Below are 16,332 nucleotides of genomic sequence, written 5' to 3' on the forward strand. Positions count from 1 at the left end.
GAAGAGTTGACGTTTCGGGTCGGGAACCTTCTTCAGAAAATTCAGAAAACCCAAAATTGTCAACTTTCCTGCTCCTCTGATGCTGCCTGGCCTGCTGTGTTCTTCCAAATCTACACCGTATGGGCCTGGATTTATTTTGCCAGCCATCTAGAGATGTGATGCAATTTGCAGGAGCTTCTAAATTAGTGAGTGAAGAATAGGTAGAGGGCCCATTGCCTTCTCACAGAAATGACACTTACCAAAGGTTGGAAAGATGCAACATTGACATCCCACCCACAGTCCCAATTATGTGGCCAATTAATGGATATTTCTCACTGATGCAGCATTTTACCAGAGTTAGATTGACTTTCTGCCATGTCAGCCTTGTGAGGTCCTCCCAGTTGGGTAATCCATGATGCAGTGAAGGGGTTATCCAGTGACAATACCACATCGTCTCCATTAACATTCCTCCCACTGCCAAGTCTGCCGTGATGATTGGTGGTTTCCAAACCTTTTCGTCTTGTTCTCTGTGCGACATCAATGACTCTGTCCTCTTGGCTGAGTTCAGTTCTAGCAGTAGTTACTAGTCTCAATTAAGTGACTGAGATGGAAAACCTCCTGGCTTCCTTATCCACTTGCAGCTCTTGGAACTGTCATCCCATCTTTTATACATTCCAGAAGGGCCCAAAACACTGTCCAGGTGCTGCATATAGCCAAAGTAGCATTGTTCCTAACTTTCCATATATCATCAGATTCTGAACATCCCAACGAAATCCAGCCTTATAAATGCAAACCATTTCTGTGTTTAAACCATTCAAAGACTCATTTTCTATTTACCACACAACGTGAAAATAACTACAACATAATTTCACATTCAAAGCTGCAGCTTATTAGTTCAACAATCAAATTATAAAACATTCATAATTGATAGGATTAGCACAAACCTACATCTGAATACAATATCTGTCAATCAAGAAACAATGTCACATGAAATCGTCCTGAAGTGCTTCTGCTATTCCTGCTGATTCTGCTATGTGGCATCATTTACTTACAAATAGAAATGAGATTTAGTTACAGAATATACAACTAAGTATGTTGAGTGATATCTGTTTTTGGAGTGAACTACTTTTTTATGGAAACCTTTTTAAATTTCAAGTCAGAACAAGAATCAATTGATAAAGCTGTGTTTTAAAGATTTTGTTTAATAAATAAAGGAAATGGTTTTATACATATCTTGTCTAAAAAAAATAAATTTGCCCTAGCACAACTAACTGAACTCAATTTTGTTTAATCATTATTGGTAAAGTTATACGGCCATTTGCAGAATCAGAATATAAGAAAATAGATGTTGAAATAATGATGCTATTTTACTTTGTTTTTGCTCCCAATTGGGTTTAATTTTATTTTCAAATATCCAATTTGTATTTTTTACAAAATGCAAACAAGCAAAAATGTGATCATGCTCAAATGTTCTCTGAAAATTGCTAGTTTCCAAAGTGTAACCACTTCAAACTGATTGTCTTTATTATATTGAATGAATTGTTTGCAAGAACTTCAATATATGAGATCTTTGAAGAACTTAGGCTGTTCCAAAGTGCTTATCAGTCAATGCAATGTTTTTAATGTGTAGTAAATGTTATAATGTAAGTTACAATATAAATTAAACAGCCAATATGCACATTGGAAGAACCCACAATCGGAAATGAGATAAGTAACAAGCAATATGGTTTTAATTACGTTGTTTGAGGAAAAATGGTGGCCAGGACAACTTCTTGCTCTTCTTCAAGGGGCTATGGGATTTATTGCACTGAAAGAGCAGACAAGGCCTTGTTTCAATATTGCATCTCTCAACACTGGTCTAAAATGTCAGTTCAGATGATGTGTTCACGGTCAGAAAAGGAACTTCAATCTGCAACCCTTCAGAAGTAAGTGAACAATTACTGAGGAAAGGTTGTAGCCTGAATCTAAATTGATCTAATCCTTACTTCTTAACAAATTCACACAACATCTCTATTAGCCATGTATTATGCAGAAATACTTTCATGGTTTGAAAAGCAGACATTCCAAATTTGTTCACAGACCTGAAAATTAAGAAATTGGCCAAGATGGAGAGATGTTAAATCTAGACATAAAGACCAGGGATAACAAGGTGTAGAGCTGGATGAACACAGCAGGCCAAGCAGCATCAGAGGAGCAGGAAGGCTGACGTTTCGGGCCTAGACCCTTCTTCAGAAAAAAAAAAGACCAGGGTACAGGTTTGAATAGCATGATGATCTTGTTGAGATGGTCGCATGAAAATGGGGAGGTCCTAATAGAAGGGAAACAGGCAAATGTAATTCTTATTTTTTAATGGAAGGTATGAGTGTTGGACAGGGCTTGACAGCATAGATATTGGGAGGACTTAGTTTTCCTGGGAGAAATCTAAATCTAAAGGACACATTTTGAAACAAGGGGCCTCCCATTTAAGTTAAAATTTCTTCTCTCAGAGGACCATTATTGGTTAGAATTATTTTTTCCTAATGAACAGTAAAAGTTGGGCCATTGGATATATTCAAGGCTGAGTGTGAGAGATTTTTGGTTGACAAGTGAGTCAAGTATAATGGGGGATAGGCAAGAAAGTGAAGTTAAAGCCAAGATCAAATGAACCATGGACCATTGATTGGTAGAAAAGCCTTGAAGAGCTACATGGACAACCCCTGGTCCAATTTTCAATGGAATGTAAAAGCAGAGAGGTCTTACTAACACTAAACAAGGCACTAGTCAGACCACAGCTGGAATACTGTGAAGAGTTTTGGGTACCTTTTCTAAGAAAAATATACTAACATTGTAGGCTGTCTAAAGACATTTTACTTGGCTGATACCAAATGTGGAGGGACTGTCTTATGAGACAGATTGAGTAAGTTAGGCCTGTACATATTGTGATTGAGAAAACTCAGAGATGTCTTTATTGTAGATGTAAGATCTTTCAGGAACTTGACAGGGTAGAACTTGTGGGAGAATCTAGGACCACAGGGCCAAATCTCAGAATAAGTGGTTGCGGTATTTAAGACAGAGATGAGGAAACATTTCTTCTCTCAGAAGGTGGTAAATCTGTGGAATTCTTTAATGACCCAGCCTTGACAGCCCTCTGCAGTAGATATATTCAAAGTTGAGATAGACAAATTTTTCATTTTACAGGTGTGCCTGGCACTGCTCCTGGCATCCTAGCCTGCCCTCTTTGTTGAACCAGGGTTGATCCTCTGACTTAATGGCACTGGCAGAGTGTAGGATATGTCAGGCCACAAGATTGCAGATTATGTTTGAGCAGAGTTCCACTGCTTCTGCTGGCCGACAGCACCTCATGGATACCCAGTTTTGAGTCGCTCGATCTGTTCTGAGTCTATCTCTCGTTTTTTTTTTCATAAGATGAGGGCATCGCTGGCTAGGACAGCATTTATTGCTCATCCCAAAGGGCAGTAAAGAGTCAATGACATTACTGTTGGTCTGGGGTCATATGTAGCCCAGAACAGGTAAGGATGGCAGTTTCCTTCTCTAAAGGACATTAGTGAACCAGATGAGTTTTTCTGACAATCGACAGTGGTTTCATGTTCAGCTTTATACTCTTAATTCCCATTTATTGAATTCAGATTTCATCATCTGCCATGACAAGATGCAGACCTGGGTTGCCAGAACATTACCAGGGTCTCTAGTTTAACAGTCCAGCAATAATACCACTAGTCCATTATCTCCCAGGTGGCAGAGCCACACAGTACAGGGGGGTATTCTTAACATGAAGGCAGGACTTCCTGCATGCAAGTACTGTGTGGTGATCACTTCTGTCATTATTAACATTGGCAGATGCATCAGTAGCAGGTGAATTGTTGCAATGAAGTCAAGGTCATTTTTCCATCATGTTGGTTCTATCATTTATGTGTCAGAAATGTAGTGTAGTAGAACAGCTTGGCAGCAGATGCCATCTCCCTGGCCATACACTCCTCCCTGGAGCATCTGGATAATGAGGCTACCTACGTCATGATCCTACTTATTGACTACAGTTCTATCTTCAACAACATAATTCCAAACAACCTCATCTCCAAACTCTGAGACCCAGATCTCAGCTTATCCCTCTTTAATTGGATCCTCGACTCTCTGATCCATAGACCGCAGTCAGTAAGGATAGGCAATAACATCTCCTCCACTATAATCCTCAACACTGGTGTCCTGCAAGGCTGTGTACTCAGCCCCTGACTATAATCCTTACATGCACACAACTGTATGACCAAATTCCATGCCAACTTTAGAAGTTTGCCGATGATACCGCCATTGTACGGTGGATCTCAAACAATAATGACACACAATACAGGAAAGAAATAGAGTGCTTAACTGCATGGTGTAAAGACAACAATCTCTCTATCAATGTCAAAAAAAGTGAAGGAGCTGGTCATTGACTTCAGGAAGCAGAGTGGAGGGCATAACCCTGTCTGCATCAATGGTGATGAGGTGGAGATGGTCGAAAGCATTAAGTTTCTGGGAGTGATGATCACCAACAACCTGTCCTGGACCACCCAAGTCGATGCAATGGCCAAGAAACTCAACAAGGTCTTAACATCCTCAGGAGGTTAAAGAAATTCAGCATGTCCACAAAGACTCTTACAAATTTTTCTAGACATACCATAGAAAGCACCCTATCTGGATACATCAAAATATGGTTTGGCAACTGTTTTTCCCAAGACTGCAAGACCTGCAGAGAATTGTGAACACTGCGTAGCCTATCATACAAACCACCGACTCAGGAAAGCTGCATTGGGAAAGCAATCAGCATAATCAAAAACCTCTCCCACCCTGGTTATACTCTCTTCCAAACTCTTTCATTGGGCAGAAGAAATAAAAGTTTGTATAAATGTATGAAGAGATTCAAGAACAGCTTCTTCCCCGTTGTTATTGGACTTCTGAATGGATCTCTCAAATTTTAAATTTAATGTTGATCTCACTCTCTGTGCACCTTCTCTGCAGCTGTAGCATTGTATTCTTTGCTCTGTTCTATTACCCTAATGCACTTTGTGTCTTATGATCAGCTGTACGGCACACAAAACAAAACTTTTCACTGTACCCAGGTACATTTAACAATAATAAATCAAATCAAAATCTTCAGGATTCACCCAGCTTGTTTAGTAGTGGTGCAACTGTACCAGTCTTGGTGATGGACATTGAAATCCACCACTCAGAGAACATTCTGTGCCTTTGTTACTCACATTGCTTCTGCCAAGTGTAGTTTATCATGGAGGAGTACTCTTTCATCAACTAAGTGAGAACAGTACATGATAATCAGCAGGAGATTTCCTCATTATGTCTGACCTGCTATGGAGGTGCTGGTGTTGGACTGGGGTAGACAAAGTCAAAAGTCATACGATACCAAATTGTAAACCAACTGGCTTATTTGAAATCACAAGCTTTTGATGCGCTTGAGGAAGGGGCAGTGCTATGAAAGCTTGTGATTTTAAATAAACCTGTTAGACTATAACCTGGTGTCGTGTGACTTCTGATTTTGATCTGATAAGATGATAATTCATGGGATCCAGAGGACTGGAAGATGTAACCTCAGAGTAAAGGGTCACCCATTTACGACAGCAATGGGGAGGAATTATTTCTCTTAAAGTGTAGTGAGTCTGTGGAATTCTTTACTGCAGAAGAAGGTGGTTGAAGCAGGTCGCTCAGTATATTTATGGCTGGGATAGACAGATTTTTAATTTGTAAGGGAATCAAAGGTTATAGGGAAAAGGCAGGAAAGTGGGATTCAGGTTTATTAGATTAGCTATTGAATGGTAGATTAGGCTCTTAGGGCTGAATGGCCTATTTCTACTCATGACTTATAGTCTAATCAAATGGTTTGCTGAGCATTTTAGGAAACAGGTTTTTTTTAAACATCAATCATATTGTTATAGGTCGAGAGTTACGTATAGATCAGTCACAGTAAGAACAGCACATTTCCTTCCCTGAATGGCATTTGTAACCCAGATTTTTTTTTAATGACAACAGTTGAATGAGCCATCGCAAATTGGCACAGGGTCATCAAGATTAATCAGGTAAACTCATTGCTCAAAGATTGGTATGGGAGAAACAAGGTTGAATTCATGGGACATTGGCACCACTACTGGGGAAGGAAGGAACTGTTCCAATGGGACAGGCTCCACCTGAATCAAGAGTCCCAATGAATCACATAATGAGGGCTGTAGAAAGGCTTTAAACTAATAGTTGTGGGGTGGAGGCGGTGCTGTTGTTACCTGGAAATTTATGGGAAAAGCTAAAATGGGGTGGGCTCAGCAGAGGAGACAGAGTATGGAAAAGGTTAGAAATCTAATTTCAGGCACAGTGGATGAGGGACAACTATGGGAAGGGGGGCAGTCAATGCAGGACTGAGTGTTGTACTGAAATGCATGCAGAATATGAATCAAGATGAATGAGTTTGTAGCGGAGATTGAAATTGGCATTTACGATATTGGTGATGACAGGTAAATAGCCGTAAGGGGATCAGGTCTGGGAAGTAAACATCCAAGCATTCACATCCTATTGAAAGGACAGGCAGATGGGTAAAGGTGGCAGGGTTGCCTTGTTGGTAAGAAATGGAATTAAGTCGATAGCAAGAAGTGGTACAGAGACGGAAGGTGTAGAATCTGTGTGGATGGAGTTGTGGAACTGTAAAGGGAAAAACACCCTGATGGGAATTGTTCAGGCCTTCTAGCAGTGGTCAGGATTTGGGGAAGAAAATAAATCAGAGATAGAAAAGGCACATAAGAAAAGCACTGTTAGAATAATCATAGGCAACTTCATTATGCAGGTTGACTGGGAAAATCAGATTGGTTGCAAGCCTCATCATAAAATGTCTATGAGATTATTTTTTGGAGCAGCTTGTGGTCGAGTCCACTTGGGAATAGGCAATTCTGGATTCAGTGATATGTAATGAGGCAGACTTGATTAGAGAGCTTAAGGTGAAGGAAGCTCTAGGCCCGAAACGTCAGCCTTCCTGCTCCTCTGATGCTGCTTGGCCTGCTGTGTTCATCCAGCTCTACACCTTGTTATAATAGGGGAAGTGACTGCTTTTAGCTGGGCAACCAGTCAGTGCAAACACGATGGGTCAAATGGTCTCCTTCTGCACTGTAATAATTTTGTGATACTTTTGAAATCAAAGCAGTATTTGACTCAGTGTAATATCAAAGAGCTCTAGCAATATTGAAGTTAATGAAAACATGATGAAATAAAATCTCCACATGCTGAAACCAAACTTCACAAAAAGGTTGCTGGAGGCCAATTATCCCAGCCCCAGCAAATCACTTTAGGAGTTCTACAGATTTATGCCCAAGCATCAACCATTTTTATGTGCTTCATCAATGACCTAACCTCCATTATAAAGTCAGAAGTGGGGAATGTTTGCTGATGACTCCACACAGCTCAGGAGCATTCACTTAAATAATGAAGCACGCAGCCAGTTCTGAACAACATTTAGGCCTATACTGAAGAGTGGCAAGTAACAATGGCAGCCAAAAGTTCCAGGCAATGACCATCTTCAACAAGGGAGAATCTCACAATTATCCCCATCTTCTGATTGGAAGATAGTCACTTCAGCAATGTATCCAACATGAAAGTCAGAAGCAAAGCTTTTGCAGCTTTTAGCTTTCTCCTTCGGAGCTCCATCTTGGATAACCAGCATGTCACAAGGCAGAGGCCATGTGCACCCTGCTTCTAGGGATGCTGGCATCTGACACATGTCAACTCTCAACACCGTCATAGTGCTTCACTTAGAGTATCCTTTTGCAGCTCAGTGATGGAGTGTACCAAATCTATCCTTGAAATGCTGCTGCAAGGACACTTTGCTCACAGGGACAGGCACCCACCTCACTGATTGGACTGAGTTGCATCTTAGGGCTGCTTGTTTGCTTTCTCCACGCTCACACATTCAGTGCCCACTCTCTCAGCAACTACTGAGACTGACTCAGCATCCTTGCTTGTCTTTTAGCACTTTGTACTCTCAGCCAGTGCTTACAGGTAGACAGTACTTCTGTCTTGACTTACCTTTGACTACAGGCACAAAGCCAGAAAGCTCTTGGTCATTAGCAGTGATGACTCAAGGATGCAGACAGGTTGCACTGCGCTTTGTCCATCTCGCATCTGCACTGTGTCCCATCAAAATACATGGTAAACACGTTGCATGCACTTCAACCAAATGGTTGTTCAATCAAGTTAAGGGAGTCAGTCTTCAGTGATTGGGTTTCAGCACAGTAAATCAAGGACAGCCTCCAACACAGGTCCAGTGGCCTGGGCATGCTCATTCAGCAGCTTGAGGTGGTCAGCATCAGGAACCTGATGGCCACCCCATCAGCTGCTTTGGCTCTCTTTGTTCGATTGTGGGTTGTTTTCTCCTGGGATGAGGGCAAGGGAAGGATTGAGTGAGATGGCAGTGGTTCACCCAACTGTTAGTACTGGTGTAGGTGGGGGAAATGTGCTCAGGTGCTTCAAATGAATAAGGAGACAGTGCAGACGCCATGCAGGGATAGTAGTGTGGTGGAATTGGGTGGGTGAGAGTGAATGAGGGACGATATTGCATACAATAGTGAAAGTGGCAGAGCATGAGCCCTGGTAGGAGCTGGGTGCAGTAGCAGAGATAGAGCGAGTGTGAGGTGCAGGAGAGAAGTTGGTGGCAATTATCCTGGTAGAGAATTGAAAATCATTGGCTTTCCTACAGTGCTGGGCAATCCTCCAAATGGCACAGACTGCACTGAACAAAATAGAAAACATGGAGCTTGCTGGTCTGTTGGCATAGCTTACTAAACCAATCATGAGAAAAAAGGGCAGACCTCCACTGTGCTACTCTATTCAATGGGATCTCCAGGTCCCCATCCACACTGCTGGGTGTCAATTTCCCCTTATCCATCATGTCTGAGGTAAATGTCACAGACTGGGCAGGTCAGCTCTGGGCTGACAATACTGCCATATTCTGGCAGTGGCAAGTATTTTTGGAAATGGTGAGTGGGAGAATTAGGCTAGCATCAGAGAGGAGTGTTGTAGGTTGTTTATGAGACAATTTTAGCATGAGAAAGTTCACTAAGCCTTATAGAGAGGAACCTTCCATGAAACTTGACAAAAAGTACACTTTGCCAAATTATGGTACGATTCAGTCTGAGTAAAATTATCTGCCAATCCCCTCACCCCTCAACTCATTCCAACAACCCTGCCAACCTCCACAATCTGATTTGGCCCTATCCCTAAGACCTAAAACCAACTCTGGCTTCTCCCCATGACACCCCTGACACACACTGTCCAATCTGACACATTCACACCCCTGACTCCATACCCACCTGAACCAATTCAGCAACCCTCAAGCATCCCAAGCAGCAGCCCAACATTGTCATCAAATTTTGCCCAAACTCACCCAACCCTCTATCCACTTAATTGTCACCCTACCCCTCAGCTTCCTGTGTGCAACCTTACATCCTCACCTACTTGTCACCCTATCCTCCTCACCCACCTGCTTCACTACCCCTCTTACCTATCTACCATCCTATAACATCACTCATCTTGTCCTCAATTCCTTACACATCCGACACCCTACCCATGTCAGTAATGTACACACTTACCTTCTCTCTGTAGCTTTTCAATGTGGTTTTGGGAGCTTTAAATATACTTACTCATCAGAATATGGCAGATAATACTGTAAAAATAGGGCACATGGCTTAGTTGACAATTCTACACAACGAGAATTCAGCTGGATTGGAACATGATCCAGAAATGCATTATATGGTTACAGAGTTAGGAAGTAGCTGTGATTGTTTCTCTGGGAAGATTTGGGACAATCTCTCCTTGGTGTTACTGATGCTGAATTCTTTGGATGCTAGTCGTGAGCAATTCACAATTAAGTAGAAATTAGTTAATTTGATTCAATTTTGTGGTTTGTAATGGACTAGTTAAATGACTTATCTGCTTCAGTCTACTAACTATGCAGACATCTCCTGAGCACTTGTGTAAGGCATGCACAATAGTACAGAGAATGCGCTGCACTAGAGCAGGCCATTGTGTTCATGCCAATGCTTATGTACTGCATAAACCTTCTCCCAGATTTTAACCTGGTCAGCTTTCCTTTCTCTTTTGTATCTTTATAGGTTCTGCTTAAATGTACCTTTTTGTTCACATCAATTGATTCTTATGTTTAGAGATCCATATTTCAACCACTTTCCAGACATAAAGTACAAGTAAGAAGACATCATCATTTCTGGGGAATTTGTGCGGAAAGAGAGTTTAAAAATTGGGACTTCTTCATTCATAAAGATTGTTTGAAAATCATTTGCAACCTTTAAACTTGCTGTTCACTTTCACCATAAAATACATTTAAAATGTTTTCTCAATGACTCAAAACACATTGTATTGTGGTTTAAAATGTAACCTTCAAATTTTCAATCCTATTAAAGATGGTCCTTCCATTTAGAAAATAAAATGTTTGACACATTTTTTTTCCAAACGGAACCACAATCATATGAATTCACTAATGGAGGAATGTTGTGATGGGTTCATAAGGAATCTCTATGAGGATATAGACAGATCTTTTTTTAATCAATTTGTTCTGATGTGTTATGGCACAATTCTAGAGAAGGTGAGACTTGAACCTGGGCCTTCTGGCTTAAAAATAGGGACACTATAATTTGTGCCACAAGAGACCTATCTTGGTGAAATTCTAAATATTTTCTGATCATCCTGTTCAGCAATGTTATTGTGCACCTCTAGAACAAGTGGAATTTGAACTAGAGACACTGCCAGTGAGCCATCAGCATCCAATGTTTGTCACAATTCTAGATGTTTTTACTCAAAAACTTAAAATTTTATTATGTATTTTGAGGAGGTTGCTTTGAATCCTGCTCTTCTATCATGGAGGCAGGGACAATGCAAGAGCCTCGGAAAGCTTACGGCTCCAGTCTCCATTCAAGTACGAACCACACCTGAGTACGGTTAGCATCTAAGGTCGAAAGATTTTAGACAAGTATAATCATAGGCAGACTATTCAGACATGTAATGAAGAGCCTCTGGAGCAGGTGGAATTTGAACCCAGGCCTTCTGGCTCAAAGGCAGGGACACTACCACTGACTCACAAGAGCCCTTGACACAATTCTGGATTTCTGTCCCACTGATAGCTGCTGCTAACACAATTCTGTACAGTATCAATGCATTCAACGCACATCACTCAATTCCCTACATTACACTAGCAAAATCGCAACAAATGATATTCACATAATATTCAGCCTATCATACTAATTGATAGGTAAGTGGTTCAGAGTAAATACCAATTTAGATGAATTAAAATTTGATAACTAATGATGAGCAGTGAGCCTAAAGCATAGGTTTTTCTTAATTCAAATTGGTTTTCTCTGGATTAATTTATGAATATTTGAATTTGGTCTCATTTGGAGTAGAAATAATTTCTATAAATTCTTTATTAGGAAAGATTTAAAATCAGTATTATTAATGTATTTTATGTGATATCAAGATCACTCCTGAATCCTTAATACCATTTGTTTGATTAAACTAATACCAATTACAACATAATGATTGGGCAATGGAAGAACCAATAGAATCACAACTAACTGTTAAGTTTCTGCTTAAAGTGAACATTGGGCTTTTGTCTTTTAATAGTGGTGTCCCTATCTCTAACAGGAAGGTCCAGGTTTAAGCTCCACCTGCCCCTATGGAGTGTCATAACAGGTCCAATCAGGTTGATTAAAAATATTTTAAAGTAAAAATAACTATTTAAGTATTGAAATGCTTGCAAGAGCTGAAACTGGTTGTGAGAATAAAAGAGTTTGGAAGTGAAATCGAAATGTACAAAGGACCAGAGTTCATGCTGATGAGCAGGTATTAGATGCTTTGGTGGAATAGATGTGAAAATAACAGGATATTACTCATGGATAGAGAGGCTCTCCAAGAAATGCTTGGTTCATCAGGCTTGGTGAGCAAAGAGAGTGAACCTTCAGTCACAAAACCAGCAAATTTGGAAAGATGTCTGTTGGAAGAAATCCCAATCAAGGAAATGCACACCAGCCACAATTTGAGAGGTAAGGAAATTAGTCCTGGCAAAAATATGGCCTGAACTGCTTAGGCTTGGAAAACATCATGAGGTTTTGGAATTGGATTCTTTTTCAATTATTAATGATTTTGTCTTGATTAAGCAAATGAGGAATTAAGTTGTGTTGTTTAATTATGGTAATTTGTTAAACCGTTTCTGTAGGGGAAAAAGCCATTTGGTCAAGTCAAAAATAAAATCATTGGTTTATTGGTTTACAGCTCAAGCTGATATAAACTTACAGTACTCACCTGACTGTTTGTTTCCCTAGCTGAAGTTGTGAAAGCTGTAGAGATGCTCCAGAACTCCACACTGAAGCAAAAAAAACACATAAACCTACATTGATGATATGGCGAACGATACTACAGTCATCCAAAGAAACTATGCTAAGCAGAAAAAAAAAATTACTGAGTTTTCCCAGAGCTAACTCCCAACATTTTTCAATGTCTTTTTTGCTGTACAAGGTCAGGTCATTGCAAAGTGTGAACAAATTGAAAAATGAAGGCATTTTTCAGATATTTACTATGTCATAGTTTTCTTTTTTTTGACACAGCATGTTTGTAGACAGATTGGGTTACATACAGGCTTTGTCAGCCATCTTGATGCTCCACTCAATGTGAATTTGTGAGTGGGTCCCCTGCAATTTGACTTATCACAATTTTACTGAGTCTTTAGTTTCCTTAATTAACCATGAATGATGCATGTTTCTCTTACATTATCTCTTGCTTACAGATATGTATATTTTCTGACCATGCTGAAATATTCACATTACCAACCTGCCAGCTACAGATGCATCTGTCCATGACAATATTGGTAAGATTGGCCATCGCACAGTCCTTGTAGTGACGAAGTTCTGCCTGCACATTGAAGATAAGCTCCATCATGTTGTGTGGCACGATCATCATGCTAAATGGACAGACTTTGCACAGATCTAGCAACTCAAGACTGGGCATCCATGAGGCACTGTGGGTCACCAACAGCAGCAGGATTATACTCCAGCACAATCTGTAACCTCATGGCCCGGCATAGCCCCCACTCTACCATTACCATCAAGCCAAGGGATCAACCCTGGTTCAATGGAGAGTGCAGGAGGGCATGTCAGGAGCAGCACCAGGCATACCTGAAGATGAGGTATCAATGTAGTGAAGCCACAAATAGGAATACTTGCACGCCAAACAACATAAGCAACAAGTAATAGACAGAGCTAAGTGATCCCACAAACAATGGATCAGATCCAAGCTCTGCAGTCCTGCCACATCCAGTCGTGAATGATGGTGGACAATTAAACAACTCACTGGAGTAGGAGGCTCCACAAATATCTCCATCCTCAACGATGGAAGAGCCCAGCACATCAGTGCAAAAGTTAAGGCTGAAGCATTCGCAGCAATCTTCAGCCAGAAGTCCCGAGTGGATGATCCATCTTGGCCTCGTCCAGTGGTCCCCAGCATTATAGATACCAGTCTTCAGCCAATTAATTCACTCCACGTGATATCAAGAAGAGATTGGAGGCACCAGATACTACAAATGTTATGGGCTCTGACAAATTTCCGGCAATAGTACTGAAGACTTGTGCTCCAGAACTTGCCGCTCCCCTAGCCAACCTGTTCCAGTATAGTTACAACACTGGTATCTACGCGACAATGTGGAAAATTGCCCAAGTTTGTCCTGTACATAAAAAGCAGGACAAATCCAATCCAGCCAATTACCGCCCCATCAGTCTCCTCTCGATCTCCAGGAAAGTGGTAGTACCATCAACAGCGCTATCAAGCAGCACCTGCTCAGCAATAACCTACTCAGCGATGCCCAGTTTGGGTTCTGCCAGGGCCACTCAGCTCCAAATTGGTTGAAATGTGGACAAAAGAGGTGAATACAAGAGATGAGGTGAGCCCTTGACATCTAAGCTGCATCTGACTGAGTGTGGCATCAAGGAACCTTCGCAAAATGGGAATCAATGGGTATCAGGAGGAAAACTTTTCGGTTTTTAGAGTCATTTTTGACACATAGGAAGATAGTCCTTATTGTTGGAGGTCAGTCATCACAGCTCCAGGACATCTCTGCAGGAGTCCCTCAGGGTAGTGTCCTATGCCCAAATATCTTCAGCTGCTTCATCAATGACCTTCCCTCCATCAAAAGATCAAAAGCGGGGACGTTCGCCAATGATTGCACAATGTTCAGCACCATTCATGACTTCTCACATAGTGAAGCAGTCCTTGTTCACATGCAACAAGATCTGGGCAATATCCAGGCTTGGGCTGACAAGTGGCAAGTAACATTTGTGCTACAGAAATACCAGGCTATGACCATCACCAATAAGACACCATCAAACCGCTGCTTGACATTCAATGGTGCTATCATCACTGAATCCTCCACTATCAACATCCTGGAGTTATCATTGATCAGAAGCTCAACTGGACTCACCACATTAACAGAGTGGTTACAATAGCAGGCCAGAAGCTGGGAATACTGCGACAAGTAACTCACCTCCTGACTCCTCAAAGCCTGTCCGCCATCTACAAGGCACAAGTTAGGAGTGTGATGGAATACTCCCCACTTGCCTGGATGGGTGCAGCCCCAACAACACTCAAGAAGCTTGACACCATCCAAGACAAAGCAGCCTGCTTGATTGGCACTACATCCACAAGCATTCACTCCCTCCACCACCGATGCTCAGTAGCAGCAGTGTGCACTAACTACAAGGTGTACTGCAGAAATTCACCAAAGATCCTCAGGCAGCACCTTACAAATCCATGACCACTTCCACCAGGAAGGTTAAGGCCAGCAGATATAGGGGAACACCACCTACTTCAAGTTAACCTCCAAGCCACTCACTATCCTGACATGAAAATATATTGCTGTTCCTTCACTGTTGCTGGGTCCAAATCCTGCCTTTAGGCCTATTAGTTTTTCTAATATTTCTTCTCCACAGAGGGTGCAGGGGGAGGGGGTGAAAGGAGTGAGAATTGAGGGAGGAGGCAAAGAGCGAGGGGGTAGGGAAGAGATGGGGTAGAGACAAGGTGGGGGGCCCATTAGTTTTTCTAATACTCCTTCTTTAGTGATGGTAATGGTACTAAGTTCGTCCCGAGTATTCTTTAGTATTAATGGAATGTTCAAAGTATATTCCACTGTGTGACTGATGCAAAATATCTGCTTAACTCCTCTGCCATTTTCTTGTACCCCATAACCATCTCCCACATTCACTTTCTGAAGGGCCAGTAGTTGCTTTGACCTCTCTCTTTGTTTTTATGTATTTAAAGAAGCCCTTATTGTCATTTTTTATATTCTTTGTTATTTTATCTTTGCAGTTTATTTTCCCTTTCTTCATTATCTTTTTAGTCCTCTTTTGCTAGATTCTGAATTTATCCCAGTCTTTGGGCGTATCATTGACTTTGGCCTCCATTTGTGCTATCTCTTTCACTGTAATAGTCTCCTTAGCTTCCTTGGTTAGCTAACCTTGGTTTACCCTGAGTTAGAATCTAGGCCGAGGGTGGGGAGATTTTAAAACTCCTCCAGTGTCACAATGACACCACCCGCAAACTAGGGGAGCAACACCTGATATTCTGCCTCAGGAGTCTACAGCCTGATGGCCTAAATATGGAATTCATCAGTTTTAAAATCTCCCGACTTCCGGCCTCATCCCATGCCCAACCCTCCCTCTCATTCCCGGCTCCTTGACCCAAAACATGTCCATCTTCTCTCACACCTATCCGCCCACCCTTCCCACTGACCAATCCCTACCACTCCCTACCTGCACTCACCTATCAGCATCCCAACCACCTTCCCCAGCCTCACCCCTCCTCTCTCTGATTATTTCCCAGCTCCCTTTCCCCTCCCCATTTCTGAAGAAGGGCCCTGATGAAACATTAACTTTCCTGCTCCTCTGATGCTGCCAGGCCTGCTGTGTTCCTCCAGCTCCACATTATGATGTCTTTCTTCTTGTTCTTCTTTACCTAGTGTTATTCCAGTGATGAAATCTCAGAGCTGGCCTGAGTGCTTCAATTGCTGCGTTATTGTCAGCAACACAAAGCTGACTCTCCTGGCAAAGTAGAGAAAACTGTTTTGTACACATTTAAATATGAATTATCAGTGATTTAAGAAGATAATGCTCAGAGTATCTTGTTCAATACTAGGATGAGTAGTAATTCACGGCATTAAACTCTAAAGCTGTCATTAGTCAGACAGTGCAATCACTTCAGCAAAGTTGAAAGCAAGTCTCCTAACATTATGAATGGGGCTGAAGAGGGAATCTTATTGTGTACACATGTAAAGTGATTGAA

This window comes from Rhincodon typus, chromosome 1 (genome assembly GCF_021869965.1).
Source record: "Rhincodon typus isolate 14 chromosome 1, sRhiTyp1.1, whole genome shotgun sequence".
NCBI lineage: Eukaryota > Metazoa > Chordata > Chondrichthyes > Orectolobiformes > Rhincodontidae > Rhincodon > Rhincodon typus.